Here is a 22,151-nt window from a genome sequence, read left to right on the forward strand (position 1 = left end):
CTCAGGTCCATTGAATGGCCGGTGAATAAAATGCCCTGGTTAAAGTTATGAGGAGCATTCCCAGGTTTGGTGTCCAGCAGGTAAGGGTGGAACTGCAATGGGTCTTTTTCTATAACATTAGGTCCATGATAGATGCCTTCCCTGCCCCTTGTCACTGGGAGCTGCAAGGTGCACTTTTATTTTATATCTCTTGACATTACTCATTAATTTTGTCCTGGGAATGGAGAACCTGCTGCTTCCAACAAACTTGTTGTCATTTAAACAGCCTGAAAAAAACATTTAAAGTCTCTTTTTTTTAAAGTCTTGTTAGATTTTCTTGTGTCTACCAAATGATTTATTCAAAGTTAGAGGACATTGAACTCCTGGCTTGGTATTACATTTCCCATAAAGTATTTGTTAGACACATCTCATGAAAGAGGTAACATATTATTCTAATAAAGCTTTCTCAAATAAAAGTTGTGACCATAAAAGAATAAGACCACAAGATACTCCATAACACAATTTGCCAAAAAATCTGTGGATGTTTAGTAATTAGACTGCTGATCACAGGCAATATATTATACAGATCAAAGAAAGATGCCATCTGATAAAATTTTTATGACAATAAGCTACCCATACACATTTTATTTTCAACTACACAATTTTCTTGACATTTAGCTGCAGCTTTTTGTGCCTGATATATTTGCCTTTTTGGTGAAATTTCTCCACACTTCTTGTCCCTGTGACAACAGTACAAGAAATTAAGATAACAGGTTTCACAAGGGTAGGAACACACAGACAGCAAAAAAATCAATCTAAAAATATGTTTCCCCAATCTGTCTGGAACTAGGACCTAATGTGAGCAATCCTATTAGTGTGATATGTTGGCCATAATTTACAGGAATATATAGTTTGTATATGGGGGCATCCATAACTTTTATACCCTGTTAAACCTCTCTTTTTGTACCATATGTCTCTTGAAAGCAAAAGTTTTCTCCAGTCTCAAACAGATAAAACATCCACAATGCTCCTATAATCCTAGATCATGTGACCTTACCCTAGGGAACTGAGAAGGAAGATCCTTACAGCAAAAAGGAAACTTTAATTACTTACAATATTAATGCAGTTTGTTTATGTGCCACCACGCGCCCTTTTGGTGCAAGTAAAGTGTGTTAATAAGTCCTCTTTAAGACATGCAAGATTAGAAATGCAGCAATTTGTGCATCCGAATCTCAACAGACTCGCTAACTCACTGGTTGTAGAAACTGCTTATCAGTAAAAGGGGGTGGAAGCCATGAAAAGTGATTTTCTAACATAATTAGAGCCCTGGAACAAGGCCAAGCACCCGAATGTTCAGAAACACCATTTTCACTCATCTGCCACTCTTTAAAACATCCTCATTAAAATGTCACAGTTCAAAAGAGAGCAAGAGAGAAGGAGCCATTAGCATGTACTTTTTTTCCTAGGTCTTAATTAGTAAAATTTCTCTAGGTCATTATTTGTATGTACGTGTATGCGTCTCTTTCTCATGCTTTGTGTGCTTGTATAAGCCAAACTCAATAGGAAAAGATAGATGGTAATAATAATATGAATATTATTAACACAACTCAACAATTTCACACGAAATAACACCAACAACAGTACTTCTTTCTTTGCAAACAAACAATATCCCCTTTCCACACCAAACACGACAAGGCTCTGATGCCACACTATAATACCCCCTTTCTTGGCCACAAAACAGCCCACCTCCTTAGTGATCCTTGCCTTGTTAATCCGATGCGCTAACCCTATTTCACTGAAAACAAGATAATGCGTCAGCCACGACAATATACACCCTGGGAATGTGACAAGCAAAAATGAAAATGTTATATTGCAAGCGCTGCAATACCAAATGCCTCATAAACCCCCCTGCCAGCAACAAGGACGCCGTGAACCTATTAATGGCCTGAACCACCCCCAGATTGTCCCAGTGGAAATAGACCTTTCTGTTAGCCATTTCCGGTCCCCTCAACTCCACTGCTGAAACTCCACTGCTGAAACATCAGAAACAATTCCAAAACCACAAAGTTCTGCACCAATCCTGCTTCCACCCACTCCCGAGGCCATGCCCTTGTGCACAACCTACTACAAAAGTAAATATCAAAAGAGAAGAGGAAAGGTAAATATAGGCTTTTAGGGCATAAATGAAAAAAATGTATTTGTGTTTATTTTATATATATTTATATATAAAGTCTAGGTTGTCCTATTTCCAACCTAACACTCCTAGTCTGTATATGAGAATACAACATGACAGAAAGTGTTGACAAAGCAAATATAAATATATATCTCTCTAAATTTTGAGCTTATCTCGTGTCCCGACGTGTTTCGCCAGATTGGCTTCTTTAGGGGATTATTGAGATTTTGACAGTGGATGCATTAAAAGTAAAATTCTAATCGATGCATGAAAGGAAAAAAGAAACATTTAGGTGTGTGTGGTAAAACAATGCAGTTTGAAAAAATATATATAATAGGTCGATTTACAGCTTCAAAAACACGTTGGATCGTGTAGTCTTGCGAGATTGTATCATGGTGTTATTTTTGTACTACCTAGGGTGCAAGATCATGCTGCTATGCGAGATCTCGCAAGATTTACAAATTAATGAAGTAGACAATGATTTAAAGAGAAAAGGAGCCACATTGGGGCAGGTCATACTGGAGAGCCCCTTGGCCCTAATCTAAACATCCATATATCCATGAGTGCAGGGATGCCCCGGTTCCCTCGTAAGGCGGGGATAGGTAAAATTCAATGCATAACAGTGAAAATGATTATGGTGGTAATATATAAAATGTGGATATTGTCTTGGAGACCCATAAATTACTAAGCTTTAAGGTAAACCCATATTAATCATTGTTTTTAACAAAAACATGGTATACGTGAATATGTGTGAAAATCTATTCAAACAACATTTATTACAATCTTCAATATGACATCATAATTACAGATTTTGAAGGTAAACAATTCAGTCATTGTTTAAAGCAAGAACATAATATACACAAATATGTCTCAATATCTGTTCAGCCAATAATTGCTACAATCTTCAATTTGACTTTCTAGTTACATATCTTTAAAGTAGACCATTATCAGTCTTTTTTGATAAAAACATGGTATATATAAATGTGTATGAATATCTGTTCAAACAATAATTACTGCAATCTTCAAAATGACATCATATAACAATGTTACAGTAGATTAGTTGATAGTACACTTATGGATCTTATGTAGTTAATGATGGGCAAATATAACATAATATCAATAAGGTGTGAATGGTGGAGGTTCATAAATGGAAGTTCATAAGGCAAGGTAGTAAGGTTTATAAGAATGGTTTAAAGGTAAAAATATCGTTCAAACCAGGTGCACATTTTGCCTTCATGTGAAATATCCATCGGGTTTCCAATTGTAAAAGTTTGTTATCACCCCCTCTGGGATTTAGGGGGGTTGTGATCCAATGCACTAAAAGATATTACACTATTATCAAAATTGTGTCAGATACCAATTTTTTAGCTTAAATGGGTTAGGATTCTTACTGTGTTGATATTATAGATGTGCTCAAATATACGTTTCCTAAAAAAGTTCTTCTAGTTTTCTCAATATAAAATCTGCCACATTCGCATAGTATCAAGTACATAACTCCATTGGTTGAACAGTCTACTCTGTGTTATATTTTGTGTATGGTGTTGTTTGGAAGTGTTATTGATTGGCTTTCACAAACCCATTTACATTGTGGGCAATGCCCACATTTGTAGGTACCAGGTATAGTATAGTACTGGACACCAGGGTATCCTTAAGAGAAAGAGATTTTCTGAAGGTCAATGCAGGATTTGGTGGCATGAATTTGCAGCAATAGAGGGATCTGTAAATGTCCAAGAGAGGAAACTCATGTTGATTGTAATAGAGGGTGAATTTTAAATTGTAATTATTTACTTGTAATAATTGAAAAAATGTTTCCAAGGAGTTTGTATCATTGTTTCAAAAGATAATGATGTCCTCAACATAACGTTTCCAATTCATTACGGTATGACAGTATGGTTGCATAGTTGGGTTTAGAAATATGTTCTTCCAGTCACCTAAAAAGTTGTTTGCATATGATGGGGCACATTTTGTACACATCGCGACACCCTGTGTTTGCAAATAATATCTATTATTACCCACCTGGGCGGTTAGCCCGACCTTGGTACTGGGTAAGTAAACTTGCTACTTTCGTTTACCCCGAACCAAGGTTGGGGTAGCTAAAAATATAAACAAGCGTGACATTGCAATCCGATTGTCATACAACATTGTATGACAATCGGATTACAACTGAAAAAAAATACCCTGTCCCCGCAGCTCCTCCGGACACATCTGTCCTCTTTTTTCTTCATCCGGCGTGTGCAGTGACATCTCCGGGGTTTCCCAATGATGTCGCTGCATGCGTCTGTGCGGGCGGGGGGCAATACAAATCAGGGCAACCAATCAACAAGCTTTTAAGCTGTGGGCACTTAAAAGCCATCACAGCCATGCCTAGTAAAAGCTGGATCACTTGTAGCACCGCCCATCAGCTCTGAGTGGTGCAGGGACAGGAAGCAGGCAGCTGACATGGGGGACAGTGAGTGGAATCTCATCTGGCTATTTGTTCTGTTGGTGACCTATAGTGAATTTTTTGTGGGTGCTATACACCAGCTTTGCACCCCTGACAAAGAAATATAATAATTAATCTGGCTGTTAATTCTGTGGGTGGCCTATACCGATCTTTTGTGGGTGTAATGCACCATCTTTGCACCCCTGACACAGAAATATAATTAATCTGGCTGTTAATTCTGTGGGTGACCTATAGCGATTTTTTTGTGGGTGCAATCCACCATCTTTGTACCCCTGCCACAAAAATATAATAGTTAATCCGTCTGTTAGTTCAGTGGGTGACATATACCCAATTTTTGTGTGAAGTACTCCTGCCTTGCATACATGACAGGGAAATTATAGTTAATCCGTCTGTTAAGATTGGTGGGTGACATATTCCCATTCTTGTTGTGAGGTACACCTGCACTGCATACCTGACAGGGAAATAAATATAGTTAATCTGTTAGTTGGGTGGGTGCCATATACCCAACTTTTGTGTGAAGTACACCTGCATTGCATACGTGACAGGGAAATTAATATAGGTAATCTGTCTTTTAGATTGGTGGGTGACATATTCCCATTCTTGTTGTGAGGTACACCTGCACTGCATACCTGACAGGGAAATAAATATAGTTAATCCGTCTGTTAGTTCGGTGGGTGACATATACCGAATTTTTGTGTGACGTACACCTGCACTCCATACGTGACAGGGAAATTAATATAGTTAATCCGTCTGTTTGGTTCGGTGGGTGACCTCAAAGAATGAGGAGAGCATCAAATAAGGGACGTGGCCCTGGTCGTGGTGCTGCTGGTGTTGGTGGAGCTCCTGTTGCAGGGAGAGGACGTGGTCGATCTGTGCAAGCTACACACCCAAATGCATCTGTCTTTCACCTCACCCCCTTGCAAATCAGCCAAGCAGTCTGAGCCCCAAGTCATGCAGCAGTCTCTTATGCTTTTTGATGACTCTGCTGGCAGGGTTTCCGTGGGCCGTCCACATAGCCTTGCCCCAGAAGTGGAAGAGACTGAGTGCACTGATGCCCAACCACTTATGTTTCAGGACGTTATATCTCCCTAACTACACACTGGGTAAATGCAGTGGTGGCTGGGCCTGAGGCGGATAGCAGTTTTGGCGCATTTCCTTCCACCACGAGGATTGCAGAACGTTTCTCTTTGCCTCCTACTCCGCTTCCTCCTCTGCCACCTCCTCATCCGGTCAGCATAACACCTTCACCACCAACTTCAGCACAGCCAGGGGGAAACGACAGCAGGCTGTTTTGAAACTCATCTGTTTGGGGGAAAAACCCCACACCGCGCAGGAGCTGTGGATGGCCATGGAACAATAGACCGATGAGTGGTTGGTGCCACCAGCCTCAAGCCCGGCCTGGTTGTGTGTGATGTGCTGAATTTGGTGGTGCAGAGGTTCCTGAAAAATTACCCCGATATGTCCGAGCTGCTGCAGAAAGTACGGGCCATCTGTGCGCGCTTTCGGCGTTCTCACCGTGCTGCTGCTCACCTGTCTGCGCTGCAGCGTAACTTCGGCCTTCCCGCTCACCGCCTCAAATGCGAGGTACCCACAAGGTGGAACTCCACTTTGCACATGCTGGAGAGACTATGCAAGCAGCTGCAGACGATAATGGAATTTCAGCTGCAGCACGCACAGGTGAGTCGCTCTGCAGAACAGCACCACTTCACCACCAACGAGTGGGCCTCCATGCGGGACATGTGTGTGCCATGTTTCGCTGTTTCGAGTACTCCACCAACATGGCCAATTCCGATGACGCCATCCTCAGCGTTACTATCCCACTATGTCTCCTTGAAAAAACACTTCGGACGATGATGGAAGAGAATGTTGCACAGGAGGAAGAGGAGAAGGTAGAGGGATCATTTCCACAGTCATCAGGCCAGTCATTCACAAGTGGCTCGGAGGGTGGGTTCCTGCTCCAACAGAGGCCAGGTACACAACTGTCCAGCTAAGGCACAGTTCTGGAGGATGAAGAGGATGATGAGGTGGAGGAACCGTGTTCACAGCAGGGTGGCACCCAAAGCAGCTCATGGGCATCACTGGAGCGTGGCTGGGGGGATACAGAGGACACAGACGATACACCTCCCACAGAGGACAGCTTGCTGTTGCCTCTGGGCAGCCTGGCACACGTGAGCGACTACATGCTGAAGTGCCTGCGCAATGACTGCCAAATTGCCCACATTTTAACCAGTGCTGATTACTGGGTGGCCACCCTGCTGGATCCCCACTAAAAGGACAATGTGCCATCCTTAATTCAGTCACTGGAGCGTGATCGGAAGATGCGCGAGTACAAGCGCACGCTGGTAGACGCACTGCTGATGGCATTCCCACCTGACAGCGGGGGCTCAGTGGAAGCACAAGGTGAAGGCAGAGGAGGAGGAAGAAGTCGCCAACGCAGCTGTGGCACTGCCAGCACCTCAGAAGGGAGGGTTAGCATGGCCCAAATGTGGAAAAGCTTTGTCAGCACGCCACAACAACCAGCACCACCAGCTGATACGGAACGTCTTAGCAGGAGGCAGCATTTCAGCAACATTAGGAACAGTACGTGTGGACACGCCTACACATACTCACTGTGGGTCTGCCCCATTCAACGTCTGGGTCTCCAAATTGGGCACATGGCCTGAGCTTGCCCTTTACGCTTTGGAGATGCTGGCCTGCCCTGCAGCCAGTGTATTGTCTGAACGTGTGTTTAGCACGGCAGGGGGAATAATCACAGACAAGCGCAGCCGTCTGTCCACAGCCAATGTGGACAAGCTCACGTTCATTAAAATGAACCAGGCATGGATCCCACAGGACTTATCCGTACCTTGTGCTGAATAGACAAGTATACCGGCCGCACCCAGCCATTTTTATACTCCAGTGCACTTTCTCTTTGCAAGCCCTTTTCTTTTTCCCAATGTTTTGGGGTCTTCCCAAATTTATAAAAAAATAAAAAATAAAGGAAAATAATAAAAAAACAAAAAAAACAGTGTTAGCTACCTCTTCCTCCACCACCGCTTCTACCTACACTGCCACGTCCACCGCCTCCTCAACCTCCTACTCCACTTTGACCTCCGCCTTCTAGTTCAAGATTATTTTTTAATTTTTTTCTATTCTATGTTATTTTATGTAATTTCCCTATCCACATTTGTTTGCAGGGCAATTGCCCTGCTCTTACCACCATTTTGCTTCCTTTTGCAGCCCTCTAGCCCTTACTATGACTATTTTACAGGCATTTTAATGCCCCAAAGTTCGGGTCCCCATAGACTTCAATGGGGTTTGGGGTCAAGTTCGGGTCAAGTTGGGTCTCGAACCCGAACCTTAAACCGCAGTTTGGGCGAACCCGAACTTCCAGGTGTTCGCTCATCCCTACTGCCTAATACTAAAATTCATAAATAAAAAGCAATTAGATGAAATAAATGAAAATTTAACCTCACTTTACCTTGCTGAGAAGAGTCGAGTGCCTACTAGGCTGGTGCTGAGAAGGGAGGAGGAGATGTTATGTAATTCACAGAGAGTTATAGCGCAGGTTGTTCACTGAATGGTAGCAACTGGCATACTGACGCTTGTGGGCAGTCATGGCTTTGTCTCGAGAGAGGTAAATAAGGGTAGCGCGTGCTGTGACCCACTATTTTCACCCATACAAGTTCTAGCACAAAGGTTGTATACCAAGCAAAATTTTTCATATCCAAACAGGACTTATACCAAGTTGGACTTTTTCCAAAGCGGACTTATACCAAGGTACCACTGTACTTGATTCTGCCTTAAAAGTGAAGCAAAACAAAAATATATAAAGATTCTGAGAGGTGCTGTCCCTTCTGCAATAAAATAGGTTTCCTTTCATTTATGTAATAATATAACTTTGCTTTACTTGCTCTGTCACGGCTACATCTTCACCCACTTTTCTTCCAGGTTCAGAACCTTCAACCATCTTGACTGGCTAGGCCCGAATGCTGTAAGTCCCATACATGCACACAGGAGTTCAGTCATTCCCAGCCCCCTGCCATTTCTAGCATAATTACTATATCCACAGTTTACAATATATTAGCATGGCGATCAGGAATTCCTCTTACATTGCTGACTAGTGGGAAGAATGCCATCAATACAGATATCCAAAAAGATCATTATTGTCACCTAAACTAACCTGGGAGGCACAAATTCCTTGTTGGCCATGGAAGCCCCAGCAATTTCCTGGAGAAACTCTAATTGAGAAAAACTGAACTAATGCCTAACCTTGAATGATTTATGTTTGTCTTGACTTTTTTTTACCAAATACCTTTGAACCAGGAATATTCTCATTCATTAAAAAACTCCGTAACCTTTGTGATGGGTAGGGTATGGGAATATGTCGATCCAAACTAGGAATATAATGCCTAAAAGGTCCACAGAGAATTCTCCAAGCTACTAAATAAGTTTTTAGGCTACAAAACATAAACATTTTTTGCGCAACAACTTTCTAAATTTCTTTAGGAGGCTATTGACTTGCTCTGTAGGTTGGTGGGTATTGAATATGTTTGCAGCTGGGCAGTGCCCCCAGACCCCTAAGGTTAACAGTAGCCATCACTCGGCAAGGGTTCTTTGGCAAAAACTTGACAAATGACTTTCAGCTGTACAAAGAACTGGATACAGTGTGAAAATAGAGGCAAGGGGTCAAAGGGCAAACATTTAAAACCTGATACAAATTAAAGAAAAACAATGGAAAAACAAATCCAATTAGATGGAAGCAACATATTCCTCCTGACTGTTGATGGATATCTCAGCACTAGGACCTCTATGGACTATTTGTTTGGAAATGTAGAACCCCCATAATGTTTTTTTTTCTAAAGTTTTGTCAGAGACCATTTCACACTGGTTGAACTTTCCTGACATCAATACTATTTTCTTTAGTTTTATATGTTCCTGGGGAATCAAAAACTAACAGTAGAGAGGAATAGGATTGGGCATGTCAGATTATTTAAACAAATGATTTACCTCAATATCATCAGTTTAACAATGTCATTTTTCTTCAGGCTTTAGAAGATATGTCAGGGTCACTACAGAAGGCTTTCAGAAGTGTTCTCGGGAGAATAGAAAATTTGGTATTGGGTTACACAGAGAGTGAAGCGAAAGAACAGGGGCATTGATGAACGCTAACACCCAGGACATAAGTCCGAGGTCTATCGAGTACGAATGAGCCTGTAGACTATTACTTCAATCTTTGCTAAATGTTAGCACTGAACCTTTTTACCTTATCTTGTACCAGAAGTTGCTGCATATTTTTTCTACAGTTCTTTAAAATAATTTTAGATAAATCATTTGGAAATGTAGAATACAGATTTTTAATTAATTGCTGGTTTTCCATGTTTACCTTTACAGCTTCTTTTCCCTTTAAATGAAGATGTGCTCTGTCATAGCTACAAATATGTACTAATTATGCAAAATATCACACATATCTCCTATAGCAGTATCTGCAAATGTCTCCACTTCCCCTGAGCAAGCCAAATAGGTGAATCGTGTCAGAGTACGAGACCACTGGATACCTTTGATCCTAACAAATTCTGGTGTACTTCCAAGCAGGGGAAAAACATGACATACTATACGGGCACATTTTTTGTCTAAGATGTGTTGTGTTGTTGTGTTTTGATTGCATATCTGTGTTAATTTATGCATACACAGAAATGTGAGCATGCAGACAAACTTTCTTGTATTTCTTGTGACTTTAACATTGAATACAAATTTATTATCTAAGAAAAAAACAGCCAGTTCCTTTTTACTTCTACTTCCCTTCTTCTTTTGTGTCTAATATATGTATTTAAATACACAAATACACAATATAAATACGTGTATTTATATACACGATAATTCAGTTTGTGATAGCTCCCAAATCCAAATCAGAAAAAAATATATTATTTTAGGTATATATATTATAGAGGTGCTTGGCATTCATCTAGAGAGCCAAGACACTGTCTTGTGAACAGAACTATCCACTTGTAGTTATGCCCTGCATGAGCGAAGAACAGGTTCACAAAGGTTTAACATTGCTGACAGGTTCCCTTTAGGAACAACTGCACTGTACCTCCAAGAGACAAATCTGTTATCCCAGGTAATAAAAAAAAAGTTATTTGATAAATTCCCCAAACAACACTTTCTCCTAATCTATCAAAGACCAACCTATTGGTAGCATGAGAAAAGAGCCAGCAATTGTTCAGTGATATCATCAGGGACCCAAAAATCTATGGCAGGGGGGGCCCCTAATATACACTTTGTTGCCAGTAAAATACACAAGCCTCCTGGCCTGGTCTGTTAAAGGTTAAACATATGGAGTTGTGGCCTTGTTAAAATGGCTGTAATTAGGCAGTTAAAACTAACTAGACCCCACCAGAGCATTGTGTGCAAATCAGACGTGGCTGGAATAGGGAACTTCGTGCTAAGACAAAGCCTTAACTGCATTCTTTAGTAGGATTGTGAAACATTAAACCTGTACATATGGTTAACAAGCATCACCCCTTTCCTTTGCACAGACATTCTATCACCTGAATGGGGACCTAGTAACCTGCAGCATTCCAGCTGCTATCAAACCTTCCTTCTATTATGCCAGCACCTGACACCAGGAAATCTGTTAGCTGCCAAGGAAAACGAGTGAGAAGAGGGTTGGGGATGGGGGCATGCATTGTTCTCCACTAAATATTTCAGAAAGTTTATCCTATTAGGGTGAACACCAAGGGGCAGCATTTGAAAATAATGTCCATGTACAGGTAACTTTATGCTGTCAAACAAAATTTGTAAGCTTTGCTAACATCAGGTCATCAACTCAGTTAACCTTAAAGTGGAATTAGTACTAAAATTGCAAGGTATGACCGTTTAGTATGTGAAAAAAGGTGAGCGGGACAACAGACAATATTCTGGGGACAGCCATCTAGCCGAATTCTTGCAAGATGATACTATTGTGGCTATAGAGTCAACTTTCAAATTTTGGGCTAATCATCATTCCCCAAGAAATCCTCCCCTGCTGCATGGAAGATGGTATTTTGACTTTTCCTCCTCCTACAAATTACAAATTTATTGTTCAGCAGATTTATATGGGGAAGCTTCTATAAATTAGGCAGACCTTGCATGGAGTCCCTTTTGATTAGTTTCACTGTAGATAAATTTCACAGACCACATCACATGGATACATCAGTTTATTGAGTAATGTTCTTTCCCTACTTGCACCAATTTAACTCACATTTTTAGTGTGATTGATGGATTTTAAGTATCTCCTTGATCCAGGTTAGGGAACCAGTAGCTTTTGAAACCAGAAGATTAGTATGACAGCCTGGCAATTAGTGTTTTCGGCAGTCCAACTAGGTAGTCCCTGAGTCTAGTTTGTGTAAACACAATTTAAAAAGGACCGTTCATTAAAATAAAAAATTACACTTACCTTTACTTCTGCAGAACCCTCAATTTGTCCACAATTTATGGAGTGACTCGATTTAATCCTGTGCTATCCTGGATTCTCTCTTCGTCTTCCTGCTTCTGCTTACGCCACCCGATCTCACACTGCGCAGGCACAAAATCACATGACCTTTCTTTCTGTAATTGTAAAAAAGTACCAATCTCACTGCACAAGCGTATGTCTCCTAGAATCTAATCTAGGGGCTAAATTGTGATGATAGGTCCATTTTAAGGGGCAATTATGGTGTTCTTAAACAGACTAACATCATTTTTACTTTATAAAGGCAAGCTACTGTTGCAGAAAACTCAGCAGTGGAAAATCAAACTTTTTTTTTCTCAAATCGCACAATAGTTGACACTGAAAATTATTGTTTATGATAAATAGGAAAAACATGCTCTAAAAGGCAGGTAGAAGAAAACAAGGTGTCCTCACCATAAAAACAGCAGCTGTTGTTAACTGATGAGTGTTTGGTGATCTGGCTGTACAGATGCTGGATTTTTACCTAAGATGATCACAAATGTTCGTTTCAGAAGAAGAAAACCTAGAAACAATAAACAGGTAAAGGTATCCCTGTATATATTATACAGGAATTTAAAAAATGTAGCTTCAAATACAAAGAACAGGTAAAAGAGGTATATACATACTATACATTAAATAGATAAATGTACCTCCACATACAATAAAAATGGAAAAGGTGCTCAATGTATATATTTTTACAATAAATAGATAAACCTCCATATGCATATACATACACAATATACAACAAATAGGTAAATGGAAATCTTTTTATAAAATATACAATAAAAAGATAAACAGTATGCATGCACCTATACAATATGTAATACACAGAAAAATGGAGCCAAGGACAAAATATACAGTACAATAAGCAAATTCATATACAAGCACAACATACAATAAACAGTAAAAAGTGCCTCCATACACAATATACAATAAACATATAAATGTGGCTCCATTTAAATCATTCAATAAACAAGTAAATGTGCCTATATACAATAATGACTAATGTCCATGTCCATAGCACTCGGTATACCATAAAATAGATAATGGGTGCTCTTTTTTACAATGTACAATTGCCATATAAAGATTCCTTCATAAACAATAAATAGATAAAAGTTCCTTCATAATAATATACAAATTAAGGTACCTTCAGCTACAATAAACAATAAAAAATATATATATTATATGCATATACATGCATGTACATATACAATATTAAACACCCACCTAATTCCCCAGCTTGCTTTCCTCTAATTTAGCAAAGGCTTTATCCTACAGACTAGGCCTGGAGAGCTTTAGAGGAAAGTCATTCTGTCAATAACCAATAGAGGGTCCTAATTTAAAAGTGCCAAAGACTCCCCTTGTTATTGCCCAGAGGGCACTCCATGTGCCCACAATTCTGGTACGCAGTGGCATCCTGCAGAGCCAGCCATGTGGCAGGAGACGCTATTAACAGCACAACACAACAGCAGTGGTGCGCAGGCCTGGGGTGTGAGGGAGAACAATTAACTGAAGATATTAATCACTTTGGCAAAGATTGAGGTGAAATTAGATAAAGGGGAACATCAAGTTGTATGCTATCAGCGTTTGGGGAATGGGAAAAAAGACACCAAGGTAATTAGACCTTGCAGATTCTGGCTGCAGGAAATTTCTGCTACACAATAAATGATGTCCCAGTATGAAAACTACAACTCTGAAACAACACTTCATTGATTCATTGTCAGCTGTCAGTATATCTGCCACAATTCAAGGGCGGCAAAGAGCGACACATTTAATGAACCAAAAGCTAAGTATACTAAACAATATCTAAGAGAAAGACTTCCGGGTATTTTTTTTTTTCTCACAGAAATCACAGTACTTCAGTGGCTTTTTCACTGTCTGTGTTTCTCTATAGAAGAACAGTGCCATCTTTGTTTAAGTTCCCTGTCAGTATCTGCTTCCTGGATGGAGTCATGGTGCCTGTGTAATTTGTGGCTGTGTTGACAAATGTCTGACCCAGATCCTATGCTTATTGCAGACTCTCTGCATGTGCCTTAAGCTCGGTACCCTCATCAAAATATTCTTGCTCAAGATGAACAGCCATGCCCATCTTAGACATATGTAAAGTGGTCCCCAGAAGTTGTTTATTTATTCATCCTGGCATTGCCTTTGGTGAGCCTTAGCTGAAGCATTTTGAATACGGTAATTCACATGGCATTGGATGCTGAGCAGAATTTAAAGGAGCTTTATATCCTTTGATCCTTTAGCTGAACTGGGGGGAAAAACCTTCATGGTCCTCAGGGGACTATATCCACAGCTCATTGTACATTATTGTGGTGGTCAATAGAAAGAATGCCTCTTACATTTACCTAACTTTAGAGATAGCCAAAAAGATCATTGTTATGAGTTAAACTGACCTGAGAGTCACAAAGGAACGTCTGGAGGACTCCTGGTTAAGAAACACTGAACCACAGTAGTGTGGACTATTAACATAGCAAGATGAATTATCATCTTGCAAGGGACATTTCACTTAGCTTAGTAGATTGGCAGTAGCAGTCTGGTGTACTGATCAGAAGGACCAGTCCCTTTACACCTGTAGAGGTGTACAGCAAAGTTACAGATATATTCATGTTCATGGAATGAAAGTCCAGTGTATACTTAACATCTTGTCTTGAACCTCTAAATAAATGATGCTTAGTCATGTTCATGCAAAGCTGCAGACTCTTACACTATAAGCCTCATGACCAGTAACATATCATGAGTTTACCCACCCTGAGGCTGTGGCCTGCCATTTCCAATGGATAACCATGTAGTAAGGTCCTTTATTACACAAGGTCAATAGTCTCCAACAACCTATTTCATTTTAAATGGCCTTTATATTTATTTTGTATTTACAGTATTCAGTATTCATGTAAATAAACATGAACTTACCAACATGTAAAATTTTTAACTAAACCAACTTGCCATTCCTGTTCTGTATATTAGATTGTACTTCACGGGGTGAGCAAGTAGTTCCATAGCTCCATCTAACTTCATATATTACCTTTGTAAATTATTAAGCAGTTTGAAAAACTTAATAAAATACATATGAAGTGAGTGATGGAAACAGGTCTGCAGAGCTGACCGCAAAACTTTTCTCTGTCTACTTTGATCCTAATTGGCATAGAACAAGAAATTCTACCAGCAGATGATATATCAATCTTTTGTGATATGCAATTACTCTCTAATTAACTTTGTGTGCTTTTTTTTTCATTTTTCTTTTTATTTTTGGTTACCAATGTGAAAACTACAGCTCAGGAATCAAAGAGAGGTTTGCACCTTACATAACATCACTTTAGCTTCAGGCATTTTATGTTATTTAAAACCTCTTTAGATTAAAAATAAATAAATAAAGAGAATGATGCCTTCTTCATGGCTCTTTCATATGCTGTTCGCTTGTCTTTATTACTTAAGCAATCATGACCGTGATTGATAGAGGTGAAAATGAATGATACTGCAGTGTCAAATTGTGTTATTTTAATTATTGACTACATACAATAGTTACCTAATAAAAAGAAATATATATAAGGAGTCATCCAAGCAAAACTGGCATTTTTAGGTATATGTCAGCCCCTGGCTTGTTGTTTTGGATTATACAACAGAGAGATCCCATTGTCTTATTTCCCATCCCTGCTCCTGTGTATATGGGAATTTTGTGTGATCCTGTCCAAATTAATATGCTTCAGCTCTTCCTGTTACATACTCTATAATAGAAATAAATGATAGAAACTTGGGACACCTTATAATGAAGATCTGAAACCTGAGCACGAGATCCCACACGGAGTCCACTAGAGATATGAAAATTGTTAACTGGTTCAGCTTTACGGCATCCTAATTTTGAGTGTACTAATTAGTTTTGGTCGAATAGCTCACTATCCGATTCGACCACTATTGGATCGAATAGTGCAAAACTATTCGGGTGAACGAACGTTGAATTCGAACTCCGTTAAAGTCAATGGTGGAAAAATTTGGGTTGTTTTTCGGGATTGTGTGGAGCTTCTACAGCCTATAAATACATTTAAAAAACATGTCAAGACTCCCCCAGCTCTGCACAATACTGTACAAGTAAAAAAATATAGGGAAGACTTTTCTATGTTGCTGGCAAGGCCATTTTATGGGGCGGTCAAGGGAACATGCCGTTTTTTTTACCAGCCTCCGAATAGAGGCAGAGAGGGACACGAGGGCGTTCCTCTGGTCAAAAGCTTAGCCAGTAGGCTTCACCGCTCCGTTACAAGCCATACACAGGCTTCAGAGTACAGGCAGAGGTTCCTGAGGGGGTTCTTTCAGTCAAAAAATTACCCAGCTACACAGCTCTGTTATAAATTACAACTGACAGGTGGCAGCAGCAGGAGGAGGAGGCTGTGGGCACTGAGATGGAGCGGGGACCGCATTGGTAACTGGCATCTAGAGTTGGGTGTAGTGTATCATCAATGCCACCAAGATGTCTGTAATACCATTTTTAGGAATGGAGTACTGACAGGTGGCAGAAGCAAGAGCAGGAAGAGGAGGCGGTGGGCTCTGAGACGGATCAAGGACAGCATTGGTAACTGGCATCTAGAGCTGGGTACTGGGCAGGCGGCAGCAGTAACAGCAGGAGGAGGAGGCGGTGGGCCCTGAGACGGAGCAAGGACGGCATGAGAGGTTGAGGGCATCACCTATATTGACAGTGTAGAAGCTGTAGCTATTGGTGACATGAATGGATGAACGAGATTCCAATCTGTCCCTACCTACTATGTAGCAAAACCACACGAAAGGGAACAGGCTTGGCGGAATCAGTGGGGAAAGAAGATCCTGTTGAGCTGGAGTCTAGTCTGGCATCTAGAGCTGGATACTAAGCAGTGGGCAGGTGGCAGCAGTAACATTCATTCATGTCTCCAATAGCTACAGCTTCTACACTGTCCACATAAGTGATGGCCTCAACCTCTAATGCTGTCCTTGCTTCGTCTCAGAGCCCACCGCCTTCTCCTCATGCTGTTACTGCTGCCTCCTGCCCAGTACCCAGCTCTAGATGCCAGTTACCAATGCTATCCATGGTCCATCTCAGAGCCCACCGCCTCCTCCTCCTGCTGTTCCTGCTGCATGCCCCAGGCTTGATCTATATGAGCCATCAGGATGCAGGTATACTTCCAATGAGTCAGCTCAGAGCAGAAGTCAAAGTCAATGTCAATCACAAATTTCTGCAAATCTGCCAGAGTGGTGCTGTAGAAATTCCCTTCTCTGATATCCCAGCGCACATTAGGAATTGGGTACTTTAGCACATCACCAGCTTTGAATCCAACAGGCATGGCCATGTTGCATATCACCAGACATTTGGGGCTCAGCACCTCGGTGAGCCAAATAAACAGGTGGTTCAGGTTGGTTTTGTACATTTGCAGTGATTGCCCATGATTCCTGATTACATCCTATATACATGAGTTGATAATGACAACATGGGGCTGAGGTCCACGTTCGAAGTCCGCCAGCGCGCTCTCTATGTACTCCGAAGAGACACGGGTCAGGAAAAAGAACCGTACAAGGTGGTGGTCAGTTCTGTAATGACGCACTTCGCGGTAAATTATCCCGTTGTGCATTTCACCCAGAGATCCCTCAACGTGTCTTTTGCAAATGACATCTCACCCTTCCCTTTCAGCTGGTTCTCAGTCCAAAACTCATCACTCTGCAGTATTTTCACAAGATCTTTGTTGGTGGATCATTGAATGAAGTCTCCAAGGACGGCCACATACTTGTGAAGAAGTCTCCGGACATCTGCTGAGCTGAATAACTTCATGGCTCAATGTGGTCATCCAGGACCTCTCCGTTCCCATTACACATACCGGTGTCTTCCATCTCATCCCCAGACATATACACAGGGACTGCTGTCCCACTTCCTAGTTCTGGGGTAACATACACAGAAATTCAGTCTGATAAAGCGTGATACCGATGGATGAAGCAGAAGACGTGGCCTTCCACATTCAATCACAAATTTTAGATTTCACACTTGCATTACACACTTCGGGGGTGTCATTAAAGACACCTACACCCAGCTCTAGATGCCAGTTACTAATGCCTTCCACACTTAGTCTCAGGGCCTGCTATCTAGTGAAAGCACATGAAAGGGAATGGGCTTGGCGGAATCAGCGGGGAAAGAAGACCCTGTTGAGCTTGAGTCTAGTCTGGCGTCTAGAGCTGGGTACTGGGCAGTGGTCACGCGACAGCAGTAAGAGCTGGAAGAGTAGGCGGTGGGCCCTGAGAAGTGTGGATGGCATTGTTCACTAGCATCTAGAGCTGGGTACTGGGAGGAGGAGGCAGGAGGGCCTGAGACGGAGCAAGGACGGCATTAGTGGTTGAGGCCATCATCTATATGGACAGTGTAGAAGCTGTAGCAATGGGAGACGTTGGGGTGCAGGGGACTGCCTTTTCCTATCTGCTAGCTTTAACTTTGTAAAATGCCGCATGGACAACATTGTTAACTGGCATGTACAGCTGGGTACTGGATACTGGGCAGGAGGCAGCAGTAATAGCAGGAGGAAGAGGTGGGGGGCTCGAGACAAAGTGTGGAGGGCATTGGTAACTGGCATCTAAAGTTGGGTACTGCGCAGGCAGCAGCATCAGTAACAGCAGAAGGAAGAGGCGGTGGGCCCTGAGACGAAGTGTGGGCAGCATAAGCAACTGTCATCCAGCAGCTGGCATACAGCAGGAGGAGGCGGTGGGCTCTGAGATGGAGTGTGGACGGCATTAGTATCTGGCATCTAGAGTCGGGTACTGGGCAGGGGGCAGCATCAGTTACAGCAGGAGGAAGAGGCGGTGGGCTCTGAGACGAAGTGTGGACGGCACTAGTATCTGGCATCTAGTCAGGTACTGGGCAGGCGGCAGCATCAGTTACAGCAGGAGGAGGAGGAGGCAGTGGGCTCTGAGACAAAGTGTGGACGGCATTAGTATCTGGCATCTAGAGTTGGGTACTGGGCAGGCGGCAGCATTAGTTACAGCAGGAGGATGAGGAGGTGGTGGGCTCTGAGACAAAGTGTGGACGGCATTAGTATCTGGCATTTAGATTCAGGTACTGGGCAGACGGCAGCATCAGTTACAACAGAAGAAAGAGGCGGTGGGCTCTGAGACGGAGTGTGGATGGCATTAGTATCTGGCATCTAGAGTCGGGTACTGGGCAGGCGGCAGCATCAGTTACAGCAGGAGGAAGAGGCGGTAGGCTCTGAGACGAAGTGTGGACAGCACTAGTATCTGGCATCTAGAGTCGGGTACTGGGCAGGCGGCAGCATCAGTTACAGCAGGAGGAGACGGTGGGCTCTGGGACGGAGTGTGGACGGCACTAGTATCTGGCATCTAAATTCAGGTACTGGGCAGGCAGCAGCATCAGTTACAGCAGGAGGAGGAGGAGGAGGCGGTGGGCTCTGAGACGGAGTGTGGATGGCATTAGTATCTGGCATCTAGAGTCGGGTACTGGGCAGGCAGCAGCATCAATGACAGCAGGAGGAAAAGGTGGTGGGCTCTGAGACAGAGTGTGGACGGCTTTAGTATCTGGCATCTAGAGTTGGGTACTGGGCAGGGGGCAGCATCAGTTACAGCAGGAGGAGGAGGCGGTGGGCTCTGAGACGAAGTGAGGACGGCATCAGTATCTGGCATCTAGAGTCGGGTACTGGGCAGACGGCAGCATCAGTTACAGCAGGAGGAGGCAGTGGGCTCTGAGACTGAGTGTGGACAGCATTTAGTATCTAGCATCTAGAGTCCGGTACTGGGCAAGCGGCAGCAACAGTTACAGCAGGAGGACTAGGTGGGCTCTGAGAAGGAGTGTAGATGGCATTAGTATCTGGCATCTAGAGTTGGGTACTGGGCAGCCAGCAGCATCAGTTACAGCAGGAGGAGGCGGTGGTGGGCTCTGAGACGGAGTGTGGACGGTGTTGGTATCTTGCATCTAGAGTCAGGTACTGGGAAGGCGGCAGCAGGACAGGAGGAGTAGGAGGCGGTGGGCCCTGTGGTGGAGCAAGGACTGCATTAGAGGTTGAGGCCATCACCTCTATGGACAATGTAGAAGCTGAAGCTATTTGAGACATGAATGAATAAACAAAATTCACACTTTCCATACCTACTATCTAGTGAAACCACATAATAGGGAACAGGCTTGGTGGAATCTGCAGGGAAATACATACATTTTTTATCATTTGTGGATACCTAGCCAGTTCTATTACAGTTAAATATCTGTATTTGTTTTACATAAATATATACAATTTTTCGGGTTTTAGGATACATACCAAGTGCTATCAGAATTAAATATCTAGATTTTTGGGAGAGAAATACAGAATTTTTTATGGCTTTGCAGATATATAGCAACGTGCTATCATAATAAAATATCTGTATTTTTTATCCATGAATACAGAAATTTTTATGTTTTTTGTGATAGATTGCAAGAGGTATCTTAAATTATGATACCTCTTGCAATCTATCACAAAAGCAAGAAATTTTTTTATCATTTTCCATAAAAAATACAGATATTTCATTCTGATAGCACTTAGTATCTATCCAAAAACACATAAAATTTTGTTGATTTCTGTAAAAAAAATACAGATATTTAATTCTAATTCCACTTGCTATCTATCAAAATAGCCATAAAAATTCCTGTATTTTTCTCTAAAAATACAGATATTTAATTCTGATACCCTTGCAATCTATCAAAATAAACAGAAACATTTCTATATTTCTGTAAAAAAAAAAAACAGATATTTAATTCTGATACCGCTTGCTATCAAAAAAGTTATAAAAATTTCTGTATTTCTGTAAAAAATACAGATAATGAATTCTGATACCACTTGCAATCTATCAAAATAAACAGGAAAATTTCTGTATTTCTGTAACAAATTTCAGATATTTAATTCTGATACCACTTGCTATCTATCAAAAAAGCCATAAAAATTTCTGTATTTCTCTTCAAAAAATACAGATATTTAATTAGGATAACTCTTCCAATCTATCAAAGTAAACAGAAACATTTCTTTATTTCTGTAAAAAAAATACAGATATTTAATTTTGATACCACTTACTATCAAAAAAGTCATAAAAGTTTCTGTATTTCTGTAAAAAAAAATACAGATATTTAATTCTGATACCACTTGCAATCTATCAAAAAAAAATCAGAAACATTTCTGTATTTCGTTAAAAAAACAGATATTTAATTCTGATACACTTGCTATTAAAAATGCCATTAAAATATCTGATATTTAATTCTGATACCACTTGTTATCTATCAAAAAAGCCATAAAATTTCTGTATTTCTGTATAAAAAATGCAGATATTTAATTCTGATACCACTTGCAATCTATCAATATAAACAGAAACATTTCTGTAAAAAAAATACAGATATTTAATTCTGATACCACTTGCTATCTTTCAAAAAAGCCAAAAAAATTTCCGTATTTCTCTCCAAAAAATTCAGATATTTAATTAGGATAACTCTTCCAATCTATCAAAAAAAAAAAGAAACATTTCTGTATTTCTGTAAAAAATATACAGATATTTAATTCTGATACCACTTGCAATCTATAAAAAAAAAACAGAAACATTTCTGTATTTCTTAAAAAAAACAGATATTTAATTCTGATACACTTGCTATCAAAAAAGCCATACAAATTTCTGTATTTCTGAAAAAAAACAGATATTTAATTCTGATACCACTTGCTATCAAAAAAGCCAAAAAATGTCTGTATTACTGGAAAAAAAATAGAGATATTTAATTCTGATACCACTTGCAATCTATCAAAATAAACATAAAAATGTCTGAATTTCTGTAAAAAATTACAGATATTTAATTCTGATACCACTTGTTATCTATCAAAAAAGCCATACAATTTCTGTATTTCTGTAAAAAAAAATAGAGATGAATAATTCTGATACCACTTGCAATCTATCAAAATAAACAGAACATTTTCTGTAAAAAAATACAGATATTTAATTCTGATACCACTTGCTATCTTTCAAAAAAGCCATAAAAAATTATGTATATCTCTTCAAAAAATACAGATATTTAATTAGGATAACTCTTCCAATCTATCAAAATAAACAGAAACATTTCTGTATTTCTGTAAAAAAATACAGATATTTAA

General features: G+C 40.7%; 1 long non-coding RNA gene across 1 annotated transcript in view; it reads right to left on the reverse strand.

Moving 5' to 3' along the window:
* Positions 1-219: 219 nt before the first annotated feature.
* Positions 220-22,151, reverse strand: part of LOC140343297 (uncharacterized) — a 33,893-nt gene continuing 11,961 nt past the window's right edge. Inside the window, exons 2-3 of the long non-coding RNA XR_011923292.1 lie at positions 12,460-12,568; positions 220-12,164 (exon numbers count right to left, since the gene is read on the reverse strand). This is a non-coding gene — a long non-coding RNA (uncharacterized lncRNA). The remainder of the gene's footprint in view (positions 12,165-12,459; positions 12,569-22,151) is intronic.

This window comes from Pyxicephalus adspersus, chromosome Z (assembly GCF_032062135.1).
Source record: "Pyxicephalus adspersus chromosome Z, UCB_Pads_2.0, whole genome shotgun sequence".
Lineage (NCBI taxonomy): Eukaryota > Metazoa > Chordata > Amphibia > Anura > Pyxicephalidae > Pyxicephalus > Pyxicephalus adspersus.